Genomic DNA, 17,808 nt, shown 5'->3' with positions numbered 1-17,808 from the left:
TCACTTACATGGTCTAGCAATGATTAGTGAGGGCAGAGCAAACTTGAAGCTGCTCCTTCTGCTGGCCTTGTCACGAGTTTGGGAAGCTCTAGTTGAAACATACTGGTTCAGACATCAGGTTCTGGAGTCTGAGTGGATTCAAATCCTGGTTCCTACAATATTAGCTGTGTGATCATGGGCAAAATTTTTTTTTTTCAGCTTTCTAAGTCTCAGTTTACTCAACTATAATATAGGAAAATAATACAATTACCTAAGTGTTAAATTTGTTGTGAAAATTAAATCAGATAATATATGTTAAGGGCTTAGCAACGTGCCCGTTACATGGTACTCAATAGATAGCTTTCATCCTCATCTTCATCCTCATCCTCATCATCATACATCATTTTATGTGCACACGTGAACACAGGTACCATGATTAATGATGGGTCGTATCAGAATGATCGTGTAAAGGGCTTTATTTACATTGTATAACAAGCAGGACAACATTTTACTCTTTGCCCCATCGTCCCTTGGTGAAAATACCTGCCATTCAGTTGTGACACAATCACAGTGCTATCAACCTAGCAAGGAACACCAGAATGTTGTGAAAGGCAAAGTCTTTTTATGGTCTTCAGCAATCTATTGAAAATTAAAATGAAATTAGTGGGGCAAAACAATAGTTTGCATCTTTAATTACTGTTCCATTTTTTTGACAGAATGTTTTAATTATTGTTTTCTTTCCTCTTCTCTTCTGTTTCTATTGATTTGTTGCCAGTTTAATTGTGCTGCGAGGACCTCCCAGTTCTCAGTGAGTTGCCTTCAGGGGACTCTGTCTGTTTCATTGTTTTCAAGCAAACCAGATCTCCAAATATCTGCAAAACAAAATCAGAATTTGAAGGGATCTTTTTAAAATAAGGAAAAACCAAGAGGAATAAATAGTAAGGCATAAGATTGAAGGTATAAAGTGAAGTTTTAAAGCGAGAGCCACAATTACTAACTTTAGATCTAAAGGAGTGATTATTATTAATAAATGTGCAGTAGACATCTATTTGAAGCGTTAATGCAGAGGGGCAATAAAATAACAGATTTTAAAAACCTTTTCATTTTGCCTTGCAAACCAAATTGTCTTTTCCAGTTATAGTAGTCAAGCTGTATTTGGATAAGTACAGCCTACAGATAGAGGATCACTGTGAAGTACTTTAATCCAGTCCGTCCATCAATGAATTAGTGTTCTCAGTCGATTCTTAATTTACTGAAAATTTCCAGCTGCCTCTGGGATACAAATTTAGTAAAATAATTTTAAAATGGCAGTAAAAGATAAAGAAGACATCAACTAATGTCTGCTTTTATGATCACTTGGCCTAGTAAGCAAATAAAAGAGGTGTTCAAATAGCGACTGGCTTATTCTAAGTGAACAACCCCATGAATCATGACAGGATTATCTCAAACAGGCTTGGATTTCAGTCTTGGCCCCATCACCATGTGGACCTCGAGTGAATTATTTGACCTCTTGAATTTCAATTTTGTCATCTGAACATGGAGATAATGTTAGAAACTTCCTTATAGGGTTGATGTGAAAAATTAAATGAGAAAATGTATATAAAGCATACAGTAAGCACTAAGCCCATGTTGGTTACTGTTATAGTAGTATTATGGTGCCAATATTCAGTGCAGAGTCTCTTCACTGAGTATAAACATGAATACCTCCCCTCCAAAGGAAGGAAAAATAAATGTCCAGAGTATTGTAGAGTGATATGGCTGGGAGCATTGGCTGGGATGTGGTGTCTCTTTGTCTGAGTGTGTTCTCCTGTTCTATTCCATAGAATAAATGATGTCCTAGAGCCACTGTCATGGCTAAGATTTGGGATATGAACATGGGGCAGGTCCAAGTTCACACCAATAGCAGCTCGGTTGTTTTTTGATGAATTTAGCTTGATAAGGCTCTTGAAGCAATGATACAATTAAGTGTTTTTCAAATGTTTTGCACCATGACCCATAGTAAGACATTATGATTTGGCACATATACACATACATAAATATAACTGAAACAAAGGTGTTATAAAATAACGTCTACCCTCTATTTTCTCTCTTCTCTTATCTCCTCTTCTATTGTTTCATTTTTTTTTTTTACAAAAGTATTTGGTTTCACCAAATTGATTTCATCCCCCAGTAAAGGATCTCAACCCATAGTTTGAAAAATATGTTGTAATGAACACTATTCTCTGTCAGTTTCCTAAGGTTGTCTTCGCTTTCTTCATTCATTTTTCAGCATCTTTACAATTCTCTCTCTAAGTGAAGTAGATGCTGTTCATAATAGGAGAATCTTACTGGTGGGAATGAGTTTCTAAGCTGGGTGAAAAATTTTTGTGTGTGTAGGCTTTTAGGGGCCTGTTGAGATATAGCCCCAACAGAAGCATAGAATTTGAAAGCAGTGAGGGTTCTTTTAGAGTTGAGGGTCAGGCCATAGCACCTTGCTGTTTCCCCAGAGGCTTTTGAAATATCTCGGACGCCTACTTGTGCTTCCACTTCCTGAGCACAGTCACTGACATGAAACACCTTTAGATGACTGATCTGGGGCTTCTCATTTACTCCTTCAGCCCCTTTGATTCTGGATAGCCACTATTACTGCTCCTTGTGGTGCTCCATAAAGGTTACTGGATGAGGAGGAGGAGGGTCTGGAATCTGCTCATTATCAGCAGTGCCTCATGGTCAGAGCTGTTGAAACATGCAAGGCAAGCGCGTCTGAATGATCTCTAGGGCTGAGAGGCACAATACCAATAGGGCTAGTTGGGAAGCTTGCACTAGTCTTAGTGTACCTTATGTGTTAAGATGGTCAGGACCCAGAGAAACATCTGCCTCTTTTTACTAGTCATCCTCAGCAGAGAAAATTGTGTCATAATGTTATGTAGCATTTTTGTACATCATCTCTCTTCCGTTAGATCATAAGCTCCTAAAAGGAGTAATATGGGGCTTTTTTTTGGTATTCCTCTATAGAGGAATGCACATTTTTCACACTCAATCAATATGGATTGAATGAACAATATGTTATGGCTACATTTTCCAGATTTGCTACTTAATTTTAATTTGCCCTATAATATAAAAATGCTACTTTTTCCCTTTCAGTTTAGGTTGATTAAACTAGATTTTCAAAATTTTAGAGAGCAATGTAGAAAAGCTGACAGCTGGTGAATGTGCACAATTAGTTGGTTACCCAGAGTAATAGGGAGGTCTGAAGTCTTTCTGATGACATGGATAGAATGTGTGAAACTTGTAAGAATTCAAATAATTTATAAACCTCTAAATATCTTGGCAATTTCATTTTCAAAATTAAAGAAGTGATGAGAGAAACATAATGATTTGGATAAATTCTTTGCCAGACTTTTTTTTTCTTTTCTTAACAGTGCTGAAGTGACTACAATAGAGTGGATTAGGATACGAGCTGCTGATTTGGTCTCACTTGTTTTAATATTTGAATGATTTTCAAAAAGGACCAGTTTGCAAACATAGTTTGAAGGGGAAGTAAACTTACCCTGAGCTGAAACGTTGTATGCCAAGTTTCAATAAGGATCACGTTTAATGTTAGAGTCAATGTAAAGGCATGAGCCATGGGGGTTCTCCTGAAAGCACTGGGGGATGAGCACGTGACTGCTGGCACAGGTCTTCATGTTTTATTTCCTCGTTTGGTTGAGTTCACTTATCTCTAATGATTCTTTAAATAAAAGGGAAGTACCCTTTGCATTTAGTTTTCTCTGAGCTAAAGAGAAAAATGTAAAGCTTTGAAAAACACCTCTAGTCTGTAGGCTTCATTTAAGGCAAAACAAAAGCAGACACCAGCTGTAATTTCATAAGGACGACAGTAGCCGTACCCAATGATTTGGTGACCTCACCAGTCACGTGGATACATAATACACTAGAAAAGATGGATGAGCTAGAGCCAACTGGCAGGTGAAAGATGGAATCTTATTTACAACACGAATGCTGTCAAGTGCCTTGTGGTTTGAGCAGTGATTCAGAAGAGCTTAGATTAAAGACAAAGTGGCCACTTGAATACTGACAAACCAGAAGCCTGAGTTCCTTGGGAACTTGGCGCTTGTTGGGTGGTTAACTGTGGCATTTGAGGGGATGGCTGACAGTGTGTGTATGAAGTGTGTGAAGTGTAGCTAACAGAATGAGGGACTCCAAGAATTCATTCATCCATCCAACATAAACGGAGTACCTTCTATGGGGATTATATTCATTTTATTGATGGAGAAATGCAGAAGCCCAGATCCTTACTAGCTCCTTCAGTGCCTTAAGTTTGGAGCACTCTTCTTCCTCAATTGTCTCTCCCCAACTCCTTCATTCTCTGATTTATTCTCTCTCCAACTCTGCCCACCACCCCTAACTCCAAATCATGATTCAGTTTTCAGCTTAGATGTGACTTCCACAGAAAAGCGTCCCCACCCCCCAAATTTGGCTGGAATCCTCTTGTACAACATGTCATTCTTTTCCTTCCCAAGACTTACCACAACCACAAATAAGTAACTATCTATGTAATTATTGTTTAAAATCTGCCTCCCTGCTGGGCAGAAAGTTCCATGAAGTCAAGGACAGGCCTGTCTACTCACTGTGCCCTGGGGACCTAAACAGTGCCAGTCTCAGGGCAAGATAAAGACATTTAGAGAATCTGTCACCCCTTAGATTGTGTCACTGCAGCTAAAACCATACACCTGCGTGTGGAAATTAAAAATTACTTTTGAATTTGTGGATTTCCTGATTGTAAAATTCTGGATGCACTCTTGCTTTGTTGGAAGTCTATGCAGCAACTCGTCTGCCTGCCAAGTAATCTGAGCTGTCATGCGGTACTTTGTCCAAATTCACATAGATAGTCAGTGAGAGAGCTGGAATTCCAACTTAATTCTGACTGATTTCCACATCTGCCATCTTCCATCACATCAGGCAGGAGGAGTGGGAGAGGGCAGGAAAAGAAGGGAGAGGAGAGGGAGCTAACACATGGTTTCTGTCTTTGTGAGATTGCTTTGTGTGTCTAATGTTATACTGTAAATGTATACCACGACATTTGGCTTCTTTGTACTCATCCTTTTATTCCCTCATTTATATAGTTGATATTTATTGACTGTCTATTAGGTGACAGGCATTGGGAATACAGAGGTAGATAAACTCTGGCTCATGTCCTTGCATAGCTCAAGGTCCAGTGGGGGTGACATGCAAGACAGCATACAGATGGTAATCCAACATGGTCACTGCTGTGACAGAAGAACAAAGGCTTGAAAGAGCACGGTTCTAGGACTCTAGGTCTTCATTGGTAACGACACTTATTTTAGAGTAATAACTCCTTATTTTAGAACAATTATAGGTTCCCTTTAAGAAAGAAAGATAGCTTGCAGCATTATTGAGATGTCCCTTGAATACACTCAATCTCAGAAACGCTACTTTATGTTCGCAAGGCAGACGCAAGCACTGCATGTCTACGTTGATGTTCCTGTATTAGGAAAAATACTCAATATGAAAAATCCTTTAGCACCAAAGAGAAGCAGTTGAATAGACTCTGCATCAGAATATAGATTTTTTTTTCTTTCTTCCTACCCAATATTACATTCACATGTGAAAATTTTGCCACTGCTTTGGTTTAAACATCATGACACGCAAAAATAAACTTTGTCCTGTCTCTTACTTGAAAAGGAGTGATTTCAAATGCCTTCCCTCATCTGCCGTCTCAATGCTGCTCTCCCTACTGCCATTCCCATCTCAACTGATGCACCTCTATCCTTCCAGTTCCTTAGGGATCTTTAGTTCCTTTCTCAAGCCCTTCTTTCATATGATAGGAAATCTCATTCATCACACTAAAAACATATCCCACATCTGATCACTTCTTACTACCTTGGTGGCTGCCACCATCATCCTTTGCCTTGATCATTGTAGCCTTCTAATGGATCTCCTGGTTTCAACCCTTGCCCACTCACTCACCCTCATGCACCCTCCACACAGCAGCCAGAGGAATCCTTTTAAGACTCTCCGATGGCTTCCTATTTCATTCAGAGTAGAAGACAAAGGATCTACACGGGCCTATGAAGCCCTAAAGGATCATTCCTGTCACCTCTCTGACCTCAGTCCCTCCTTCCCTCCCTCTCCTACACTCTACACTAGCCACACCTTGAATTTATTTTATTTCTTAACTCTGCTAGTCATGCTCCTGCCTGACCAGTGATTCTCAACTGTGTGTTTTTTAATTTCCTCCGGGGGACTTTTGACAATGTCTGGAGACATTTTTGGTTGTGATGACTGGGGTTGGGGTGTGTCCTACTGGCATCTAGTGGATGGAGACCAGGGAGGCTACAACACATCCAGCAATGCACTGGACAGCCCCCACCACAAAGAATTATCTAGCCCTTAATGTCAATAGTACTGAGATTGAGAAACTGGATTGTACACGTCTAATTCCCTCACCTCCTTCAGCTCTGGGCTCGATTATCCCTTTTTCATGGAGGCTTTCCCTCGCCATCCTGTTTAAAGTACTATCAACATATTCCCACTCTCCTGTAGCCCACTCTCCATTTTTCTTTTTCATAACACATCGCTCACTAGCATGCTATATGCTTTACTTATGTCTATTGTTTATCTTCTATCTGCCCACCTAGAGAACAAACTTCATGAGAACAGGCATATTCGTCTGCTTTGTTTACTAACGTAGCCAAGCAGAGTGGGTGGCAATAGTAAGCCCTCAATACGTTTTGTTGCATAAACAAATCGAATGCTCCTGTGTGAAAGACTTAGCAGGACCTTGCTAAGGGCTGAACTCTTTGATTCTCGCCTGAAACTCAATATCCTCCTTAGAGATTCTTTAAAAGGAACTCATCATCTTATCAAAACTATCAGTTTGGATCATCTATTAAAGGGTAGTTGGAGGTTCTGAGTTTGGGGATTTGGCTACTTTTTCTTCTGTATTTTGTGACCTCATTTCAAGTACTGTCAAAGTACCTTTGAAATAATCAAAATACTATTACCAAGAAGCTCTTTGCTGTTTTTCTCCAGTGTAAATAATAGATGTACAGTCAAGCAATTTCCTTTCTTTGTAATTGGTGTGACTGTCAGGTAATATTCATTTAACAATTTCATAATTTGCTACCTTTCTTTGACTAAATGATGCTTAAAGAAATGACCAATAGAGAATATGTATTTTTAGACTTCAAAATAAAGAGAAGGATAGATCCTTTATCTCACCAATGCTATTTTGCAGGCATTAATACAGATTTTAGTGTTTTGTCTTCCTCAGGTTGAAACGTCTCCGGGCATAGCAAATTGGTTATTTCCATTCAAAGTTTAATAGCCAGCATTCCCAGGAGGTCTTTATAATGGTTTACATTTGAATTTTCCTTATGTTCAGTCCATGATGGCTTTTATTTTATTGGAAGATGGTTTTTACTAAATAAATACAAGAGGAATACAATTTTTTGGCACTTGGGAGTCTCTCTAGGCTGGTCCTTCTTCAAGAGCAAAATTTGTCTCTCTGAAGGGGAAAAAAAAAGAACCGGTTTGAAAAGGTTCAACAAATATTGCTTATTCTCACAATTTTGCAAATGTTTGCCTTCAGATCTCAAAATTCCCCTCTCCCCCAACATGTTTCCATTCACACTTAAGTTGCTCATTGCCCAGGGAGTCTGGAAGTCCAGTACAAGGAAACTGCACATTTTCGAGTAAATTACAGGTTTTGAGATGATAGAAATTTGTTGTCTGGGGCCACACTCTGACTCTTCCAAACATGTAATATTGATTTGCTGTTTAAAGGGTGTTTGCTCTGTGTACATCTCTCTTAAACCTAACGAACACAATGGGACAATCTTTGTTTTCTTTGTTCTGATGGCACAGTAAGATTGGTTGCGACACAAGGGAGGGAAACTGGCAAACGGCCTTTTACTTTTAAGCACAACTTTCAAAATAAATCTTCAGGCAAATGCTTTGGAGACATCTCAACAAATGCCCTGTGATCTTCATGGGGACTGTCAAGTTATTTTTTCCCTCTTTTAAACATCAGTAGCTTTACTACTTTTCTGGAAAACAAACAGAGCCAATTTTGGGGGTGAATCAGTAACAACATCTGATTTCCGTTATGATTTTTCTTTTCTGTGCTAAACAAAGAAATAGACGTCAAGGGAAAAATATCTCTTCTTACTTTCATAATATTTGAATGCGTCTAAATGGATTATTAATAACTTTATAGGAGCCCCGAAAGGTTCCAGAGACAAATGTGGACAATTTTAATCTTACGATTTGTCTTAATTTCTTGACTTTTATTCTCTTTCATTTACAAAGTAAATTTCCTTGACCAGGATTGGTAAGAACACAGATACTTTCCAAATATTGAAATGATTAAAAAATTGCATTACCTTAAAATCATAGGTCTGGGAAAGATGTCCCAGGTTTCCTAGGTCTGACTTTACTTGCAGAAAAAAATACAGCTAGAGTCTTACAAGGACAATGAAGAAGTGGATCATTAGAATGTATATACATTATCTAGACTTCTATCGGTGCCATCCTTGAACTAATCACAACTGGCATTTTCTGAGGTTGTCTCTTAGAGGACAAGCTATTCATTTGGTACATGCATTAAAGTATTTTTACATCTTCTATATAATAGAGTGACACGAATATGTTATAAATATATTTATGGTCTAGTGCCCCAAATACATGCAATTAGAATAGTTCTTGAGAGTTTCCGCATGTTTCACTTTTCTGAAATAAGCTACAAATTATATGATGAAAATTATCACTCAACAATATCAGAAAGACAAAAAACACATCAAGTCATCATTCTAGCAGGGGTCTAGCATACCAATATAAACTTCTAGTCAGAGAATAGCACCCAGTGGCAATTGTATAATTAAGAGTCAGCATTAGGCTAAGATACTGAGAAGAAAGATTTTGCTAGGCCCAAGAAGATAAGACTCAAGTGGAAGGCACTCAGCTATTTGTCATAACCAGTGACCTGAACGGAAAAAACGTGACTGTAGATTTGTTTCCCCAAATGGTATGCTGTCTTGGTGATTTAGAAGGGGGAAGTACAAGGTTTAAAAATGGCTTATGCTCAGGAACAAAAATTGGGTCTCTTTTCTGTTCCTATAGTGATATATGCCAGAAAATAAGAGTTGGTTCTCAGTCTGATCTGTCCACAGATGCGTGGTTTCTTTCTTTAACCAGCTGTAGCTAATTGCATGAGGGCCGCCTCTTGTGCTGAGCATGAAAAGGAAACCTGTAATTTATTGCAACAGACCATACCATTTCTGCTGTACCACTGCCTTTTCTGTCATGGCAATGAGGGGATTTCTCATGGTACATTGGCAGCTCAGAAACTGGAAAACAGCGTTAGCTGGAGAGAGAGAGAAGGATTTCAGAATCCCCGCATGTACTCTACACAGAGCTCAATAAAAGAATAAACTGGAAACAGAATTTCCCTTTGCAATCTGCCAGGGGCAATTTTTTCTTTTTTTTTGCTATTGTTTACACACAGCTCTTTGAATGGCTACACTGACTTACTGAAATACAAGTATGTGTTACGTGTGGCATGCCGCATAGGATTAGTTTCTATTGAGCAATCATCTTCACATGCCCAAAGAAGGGGCGGGGAGACCTCCCACTGCAAATAGAGTAGGACCCCCTACATGCCTCCACCCCCCCATCCTCCTTACAGGCCTTCCATGGTTTCAAGGGCTCAAGAGTTCAGCTGGGTATAAAATAGGCACAAAATAACTGGGCCTGATTTTTATGAACCAGATCTGTCCATCAAGGTGTTTACTAGAGATTTAGTTCCTAATGACTAGACTCTACCCTGCCTTAAGGCCCACTTGTAAATGCTTGTCAAAGTGGTGCCCTTCCTTTGTCGAGTGGAAATCCAAATGAAAAGACATGCTATTTTGCAGCAATGGAAAGAAACAAGTTGAGAAGGTGCCATGTATGTTTTCCAGCTGACTCACGGCCCCCTCAATAGTCCTTTTGTGTGAGGGTGGTAAGTTTTCCCTTGACGCTCTGACAAGTGTGAAGAAGGGAGCCCCGGGATGCTCATTCCCAGACAGTGGGGTGGAAACTCCGCAAGGATCTCCAAACTGAGCTGTTCTCATTATGTTGGGTGCACGTAGTACCTGGAGCCATACAAGTTGGGTGAGTTACGCCCCCCTCTGCCAATAGTTTGGGAAAGATTCTAATTAAGCATAGGATTCCTAAGGAAGGCCACCCATCTGCCCATCTGCCTATGACTAGCGTTCTGGGTGCTCTCTGGAGTCATTTCCAATCTCAATCACTTCTTAGTACAATCTGAATCAATTAAAAATACTCAGTTTTGCTTGTATGGCTTCAAGAAGCAAATCCTGCTACATTTTTTGTTCTTGTACGTTGTTAGGCAATGAATCCCAATCCATTATCACTAAGGAAACCAGTATGATGTCCATTTAAGTAATTAAGAAATAACTGAACAAGTTATTAAAGTGTGTTAAAGACAAAATGTCAATTGAACCATATACATGTATATGTGTGCATGTGTGTACACACCATATATACATCCATTACATTACAGCAGCGAAGTCTAATTAGATTAATACTTGCTAACTAGGAAAATATGATAGTGTACATTCCAATTCATGTGATGTCTATTTTTCATCCTTTGTGGAAATAAGGAGTAGAGAGGGGACTTTCCAAAATCCTCAAAAAGTGAATAGTGACCAGTTTCCCAACCACAGCCCTCACAAATAAGCTTCTGTTTTGGATTTCCTATACTATTTTTCAATAGGGAAGTTGTTCCTCCCCTTCCACAGAAAAAAAGGGATCAATAGTGCAAAATCACGCAATCATCTCTATGAATGACAGTATATACCTTCGGGTTATAGAAAGTCTAGAATTGTCATAGTATTACTAAATTCTCTTTATTTTCAAACTATTTTGGTGAGAAACTCAATGTTTTTGCATTAGAAGAGATAGAGAGAATACACTATACCACACAGTACTTAAAATTTACCCTGTAAGTGGTCTTTGAGTAAATCAGACGTAAACAAGTTCCCTAAGAACTTTAATTCCCAGGAAAGGTAGATTTTATTGCATCTCATATAATAATAGGTAAAATATTCATTTAACTTTTATCAACCCTTTGAAAATTAATACTACACACTTTACTTTCAAATATATTCTCAGAAAAACTTTTCAAGAATTGCACTTAACTCAAAAACTTTAAGAATTTGAATTATATTTAACTAAATTGTACTTAATTCAAGAACGTACTTAATTGTTTGAGATTACAAATGGAGTTTCTTAGTTTTCAAGGTTTATGGGAACACTCCAAATTATTGTTTTCATTAGAGTTGGGGTTCTTGAAATGATTGTTTAGTCCTGGACTAAATATGGTGCTTCTTACGGAGATTAATCCATTAATATCAATTTATTCTCAAGGCTGAAACAAGAAGAAATTATACCTTGACATCAAGAAGTTGCAGTTTTGTTTGGAAGGCAAGACTGGTCACCAAAATGCCCAAGAGTATAGGATGAAGTGCTATGCTGTGAGGGACAAGATTTAGTTGTTGTGGGTCAGCGGCAGAATGAGGTTAATGAGGGCTGCTGTAATCAAGGAAAGCTTCCTGGAAGAAGACATGAGTTTCTTCATGATCAACTGGAATATTAGAGCCCCTATCGTCACCTGCAGGTCAGGAGACCTTGGGTCTTGTGGGGTTTCCTAAGGCAATAATTCATACACATCCCATCAACTGTAGCTTTGTGAAAACTTGTGAAAAGACTAATGGCTTTATATAATTGGCAGAGAGAAAAAGTAGAAAGAAGCAGGAGGATGAAAGAGACATTTGTTGAGCCCTTATATACCAGACGTTGGGCTAAGAGCCTTACTTGTATTTATTAGACCCTTAATATTCACAATGACCCAGTAAGACTTTATTATCCTCATTCTACAGATGAAGACACTAAAGCTCAGGGTGACTAATGATCTTACTCATAGTCACACAGCTAATAACTGTTAGAGCCAAGATTTGGACCTAAAGAGGTCTTGTTCCAAATCCCACATTTCTTTCTCCATAGTATACTGCTCATAGCAAGGTCAACTCTGAGCCCTCTTTTTGAAAATCTTTATCGTTTCCAATAGAGAAGAATTGTTAAATATATAGTAAATGTAACTTAATTTCTTTAGTGTGGTCCAACTTTATACGTAAGTTGATTCATAGAAGCCTTGGACTAAAATTCTTCTTTAGACTCTGTGTTTTCAATTGCGGTTCTGAAAATGTGGTCTCTTTCCTATTTTATAAAAAAAAAAACTTTCTAATTTGCACGAAGCAGGAGATAATGAGAGTGTATATGAAGAGAAAGCAACTTCGTTATAGAAATATGTGGGGAGAGCATCCTGCGGAGAGAGGTGACCCAGCATCCAGGTTCAGCCTGGCCTCTCTATTCTCTAAGTGACTCAAACAATGCATCTTGGCTGAGGCTCAGCCGTCCTGTCCCTTTCAGTTCTAACCACCTCTCCTTGCTCCTTTTCTATACTCTGAGACTGTACACAGAAGTCTTTAGACAGGCTCAATCTGCTTACATATCCATGAGGAACTGTTACAGAATAGTATTAGGGTAGTTTTGTTTACGATCTCAGAAAAATATTACGTTAGTGGATGTTGCCTTTGACTGAGACTCTGATTTTAATAAGGTTAATTTCAATTGCAGATTTCAGTTTGAATTATAACGTCAACCTATTGAGTTTTTTCTACCTTCTAGTTTATATGACAGAACTAAATACTCTCTGAACTTTTGTTTGACCTGGGGCAGGAAGAATATCCCCAAAAGTGCCATAGTAGCTTCAGCTGATGATCCTAGACAGTTGTATTGAAGCAGTTATATTGAGGCCATACAAATCTGGAAGCCAGCCAGCCAGTACTCCTGTTGAGCTGACGTGCAAAGGTGAGGCGTTCTATTCTGCATGGAAATAAAACATCAGGCAAATTTATAGCTTGAGTTGAATGAATTAGGCTGAGTGAGGTACAGGCATTCAAACTTCTCCCTGAGTTGATTATTTGGGAGTGGTTCAGGGATGGGATTCAGGCACAGTGTCTGTGAATGTAGATTTACACATTTTAAGTTGGACCTAAATACTTTGCACCTGCAAGTGAATCAACCTGAATAGATAAGGATCAGTGGCCACTGACGGTCACAGGTGGTGAAATGTACCATGAAGTTGGCACTCACAGGCACCAGGCAACCCTGCCCACATCAAAGTCCTGAGCGCCCTTTGATGTCATAGCCCTCTCCATTGCCCTTTTATGTTACTGTGACAGAGGTTTCTGTGGTTAAAATCAGATGGTGTATCTACCGCTCACCCACTCAGGATAAGCTGCCCAGAACTTTAAAGAAGTATAAAGAACATTAGATTATCAATGAGTACTTCTGTTTTTTAATGGTCCACACTACTGACTGTCATCATTTTGTGTAAAAACTTTTCAGTGTGATACAGATTTTAAGTTGGAGCTAAGTCATAGTCGTCGTTCAAGGAAAAAAAAGTTTGTTTTTTTCCTTGAACATAACTACTGTGTCTGTCTTTGTTTCTTTCCTCCCACGCCCTTTGCGATGCCATAGCTTTCTTTGTGCTGCCGTGATGTACACCTGTGGCATGCTGGCAGAGTGTTTTCAATGGTAGGGGAAACTCCCAGATTCCAAGCTGGCTCTTCCTTGTAATTTTGACCCCTTTATAAAACATATTGTTCTTAACAGAGTTCACACAAAGCAATACACATAGACGAGGAATATAGGGATTCGGTCAGAGTAAACAAACACACTGGTGACTGATCCAGCCTCTATTTTTTTCCAACACATTCCCTATTTCTACTAAAGATACAAACTCAACCCTATAGCTGACCCACAAGTTCCCCAGTGAGGAAGGCAAAGGTCCTAGTTTGGGTGGCAAGTTTTTTGCCATTGTTATTATGGTAGGAAAAAAACAATGCTACATTTTAATTACAATAAATCTTGAAATCTCCTAACGATTCAGAAAACTCCATGGCCTCATCCAGTGATTCTCAAACTTTTTGAATCTTTCGTTTCACCACGTGATGCAAAAGCTTCTGGATTTCTATCATGGTGAAAACAAAAGGCTCACTTCTCCCAAGAAGGGTGTTTATAGGATACTATTATATTGATCATTTATGTAAGTTTTAAGGACCTTAAAATTATAGTAGAATTTTTAGGAATAAGACTTACTGTGCACATCTTTTCACCAAGAAAAATGAAAATTAGAAGAAGCATCTGATGTCCAAGCTTACTGTACCATTTCAAAAGTTCTCGTCTGAAGATGGTAAATCTATTTAGAGCCAATTCTCTGTCATTGTTACCCATCCCACCTAGATAACATGTGCAGGTCTCATGTGGCTGCAGACCGCCAGCTGAAAACTGGCCAGTGCACATGCCATCCAGCCAGAAATAGTTTGTGGGATGCTTATGCCATGCTGAACTAGACTTTGATATTCTGGAATCACTGGAGCATGAACTGGGGCAAATGGCCTGGGAAGGATATCTCCAAGCTCAGAGGGGCAGGCACTAGGCTATTTACTCAACTCAAACACCAGAACGTGTTGGAGGGATTGTATGTGGAGGGGAGGGGAGAGGGGGGGATGGTGTAGTGCTGGTAGAGTTTGTCATAAATGGAAATCCTAGGTTAAAACGTGTACACACACACTCTCTCTCCTCCTGGCCATTCCTGACTCCTTTAGCATCAGAGCTTTGCAGGATAGGCTATTTGTTACTCTGTACCAACCAAGGTAAAAGGTGAGATTTTTCAAAAGATTTGAAGGAAAAAGAGGGAAAACGCTACTATATCAAGTAAAGAAACAATCACAGAATTATGATTTTGATGATGAGTAAAAAATGTTTTCAAGTAATTATAAAAGTCAAACCCGCATACTGTATGTTAATTTTTCATCAGATCTGACCCCAAACTGTCTCTCTTTCCAAATAATGGCTATATTGGAACGTTCATACAGCATATATCCAGCCTATTTACAATGAATCAAGCCTCATTCTGCCAGTGGTGACAATGCAGTAGGTCAGTAATTCTCAAATGGAAGTGTGCAATCTTTTGCTGGGCTGCTAATTAAGATCACCTGGAGAGACTTTCCAAGCCATGTATGTCCAGGCTTCTATTAATCAGGGGAATGAATTGTACTGATCATGTTTAATAAGATATAGTTCCATACCCTACTATGTGAAATTCTCATCTTTACATGTACTGCCTTATTTTTACTGTTACAAATCAGAAGGAAACTTGTTTGGATAATCAATTTCAGAAAGGCCCTTTGAGGAGACTTCCAATGAATCTGAGTAATATGTAATAACTTATTGAGAAGGGGGTATGCTTTATTTTATTCATTGATTTGTCATGAGCTTCCTTGTAATAAGAAGAGGCCTCAGAGACCAAGCCCTTGGCCCTTTGCTGACTTTGCAGCCAACTCTCAGCTTCCTCCATCTTCTTTATTTATTTATGTTTTAAAGATTTTATTTTTATTTTTTTTTCCTTTTTCTCCCCAAAGCCCCCCAGTACATAGTTGTATATTCTTCGCTGTGGGTCCTTCTAGTTGTGGCATGTGGGATGCCGCCTCAGTGTGGTTTTGATGAGCAGTGCCATGGATTCGAACCAACGAAACACTGGGCCGCCTGCAGCAGAGCGTTCGAACTTTACCACTCAGCCACGGGGCCAGCCCCAGCTTCCTCCATCTTTTATGCATTTAGAGATGTCTCCTTGGCATCTGCCATTTTCAGTGTTTGAATTTTTGCCTTTTGGGGGCTCTTCCCATTTGCACTTCAACAAAAAAGTCTGAAAAAGTCTAGGAAGTTTGATTAAATGATGACTTCATTCAGAGCCAACTAAAAGTAACCCTAAATTTTAAAAATTCAAAAAAATTAAATCTTTCCTTGTGTCAGGAAACATTCTTCTTCCATCTGGTCCTTCCTGTCACTGTCTCTAGCTACCTGGCCTGCTTTATTTTGTCCCACGTCATTTTTCACCTGATGGATTACTTTTTTGTTTATTTATTCGTTGTGGCTCCCTCCCATTCACCCCACTAGAATGTAATTTCCATGAAAGAAGGCACTGTGCTTTGCTCTTGCTCTATGTTAAAATGGTGCCTGGCACATACTGGGTGCACCAGAAGTACTTTTGAGTACTTGAATAATTCAGCCACAGCAAAGATAAATGTATGAATTTATTTTCCTTCCCTGAGAGGAAAGCAAAGAATATCAGCTCTGAAGGCAAGTCTGCTGCTAGAGTATTAATTTTGTCTTTTCAATAATTTTGAGAATTTTTAATACTATGGGACTTTATAGGAATCTGCCTGATTTTCTAGCAAACGAACCAAACTTCTACCCCCAAATAACTATGATCCTTTATGGTGGTACTATTGAAAGAAGGCATATCTATTCAAATAAAGCTCAGAATATTTTGAGAATGTCTCTTTGAAACCACTTTAATGGCTATTGTCAGCTGTACAAGAAAATTGACCCCAGTGTTTGAAAAAAACCTTATTATTTAATTAATTTTTGAGTAGGCAATATACTTGTAGGAATGTGCTATTTAGATTCTACATATTTGGGAGTATTTCAGATGTCTTTCTTTTATTGATTTCTAATTCAATCCGATAGTGGTCAGAGAACATAATTTGTATTATTTGAATCCTTTTAATTTAGTTAGATTTGTTTTATGGTCCAGAATATGGTTGATTTTAATAAATATTCTGCTTGCACTTAAAAAAAGATGTGTGTTCTGCTGTTGGTGAGTAGAGTGTTCCACAAATGTCAATCAGGTCAATGTGGTTAAGGGTGTTTTTCAAGTCTTCCGTATCATTACTGATTTTCTCTAGTTTGTTCTACCAATTATTGAGAGAAGGCTCAGGAGAAGTCTCTGGCTGTAATTGTAGCTTTGTCTATTTCTTATTGCAGTCCTATAAGTTTTTGCTTCATGTACTTTGAACATTTTTAAGTGCAGAAACATTTAGAATATGTTATGTTATAAACCTTATGATACAATAGTATTTTGCTTTAACCAATTATTTTTCAAAGAGATTTAAGTAATGAACAAGTCTTTTATGTTTAGCCACGTGGATATCATTTCCAATATTCACCCTTCTTTTGGGTAGACTTCGATTCCCATCTTTAATCATTTTTCCTTCCATCTTTGTGATTCTCTTTTAACGTTTCTCGTATTATATGCCTGCTGGTGATTAATTATTTCTGCTTTTGTATGCCTGAAAAAGTCTTTTTTTCACATTTGTTCTTGAAAACATTTCGCTGGGTTTAGAATTCTAGACTGTCTTTTTTCTCCTTTCAGTACTTTAAAGATGTTGCTCTGCTATCTTCTGGCTTGCATTGTTTTTCACAAGAAGACTACTTATCTTTTTTTCTCTAACTGCTTTTAAGATTTTCTCTTTATCACAGATTTTTAGCAATTTGATTATGATGTCCTTTGTGACTTTATTCATGTTTCTTGCATGTGAGGATTCTTGGATCTGTGGCTTCATAGTTTAATCAAATTTTGAAATGTTCAGCCATTATTTATTCAAATTCTTTTCCTAACCTCTTGTTATCTCCATCTGAGACCCCAATTATATGTACATTTGGCTGATGCTCTGTTACTTTTATTTTTTGAGAGTTTTTCTCTTTGTGTTTCATTTTGGACAATTTCTACTGTTATATCGTCAAGTTCACTAATCTTTACTCTCTGCGGTGTCTAATCTGCTGTTAATCTCATCCAGTATATTTTTCATCTCAGAAATATATTTTCTAATTTTAGGATTTTGATTTGGTCTCTTTCAT

At 38.3% G+C, this 17,808-nt stretch overlaps 1 long non-coding RNA gene across 1 annotated transcript in view; it reads right to left on the bottom strand.

Annotated features, from left to right (window-relative positions):
• Positions 1–343: 343 nt before the first annotated feature.
• The window catches only part of LOC139041800 (uncharacterized), a 38,483-nt gene continuing 21,018 nt past the window's right edge, over positions 344–17,808 (bottom strand). The window contains exon 3 of the long non-coding RNA XR_011497753.1: positions 344–851. This is a non-coding gene — a long non-coding RNA (uncharacterized lncRNA). The remainder of the gene's footprint in view (positions 852–17,808) is intronic.

The sequence above is a fragment of the Equus asinus genome, chromosome 24 (assembly GCF_041296235.1).
Source record: "Equus asinus isolate D_3611 breed Donkey chromosome 24, EquAss-T2T_v2, whole genome shotgun sequence".
NCBI lineage: Eukaryota > Metazoa > Chordata > Mammalia > Perissodactyla > Equidae > Equus > Equus asinus.
The sequence above is the reverse complement of the archived record's forward strand: the minus strand, read 5'-3'. Positions and strand labels throughout refer to the sequence as shown.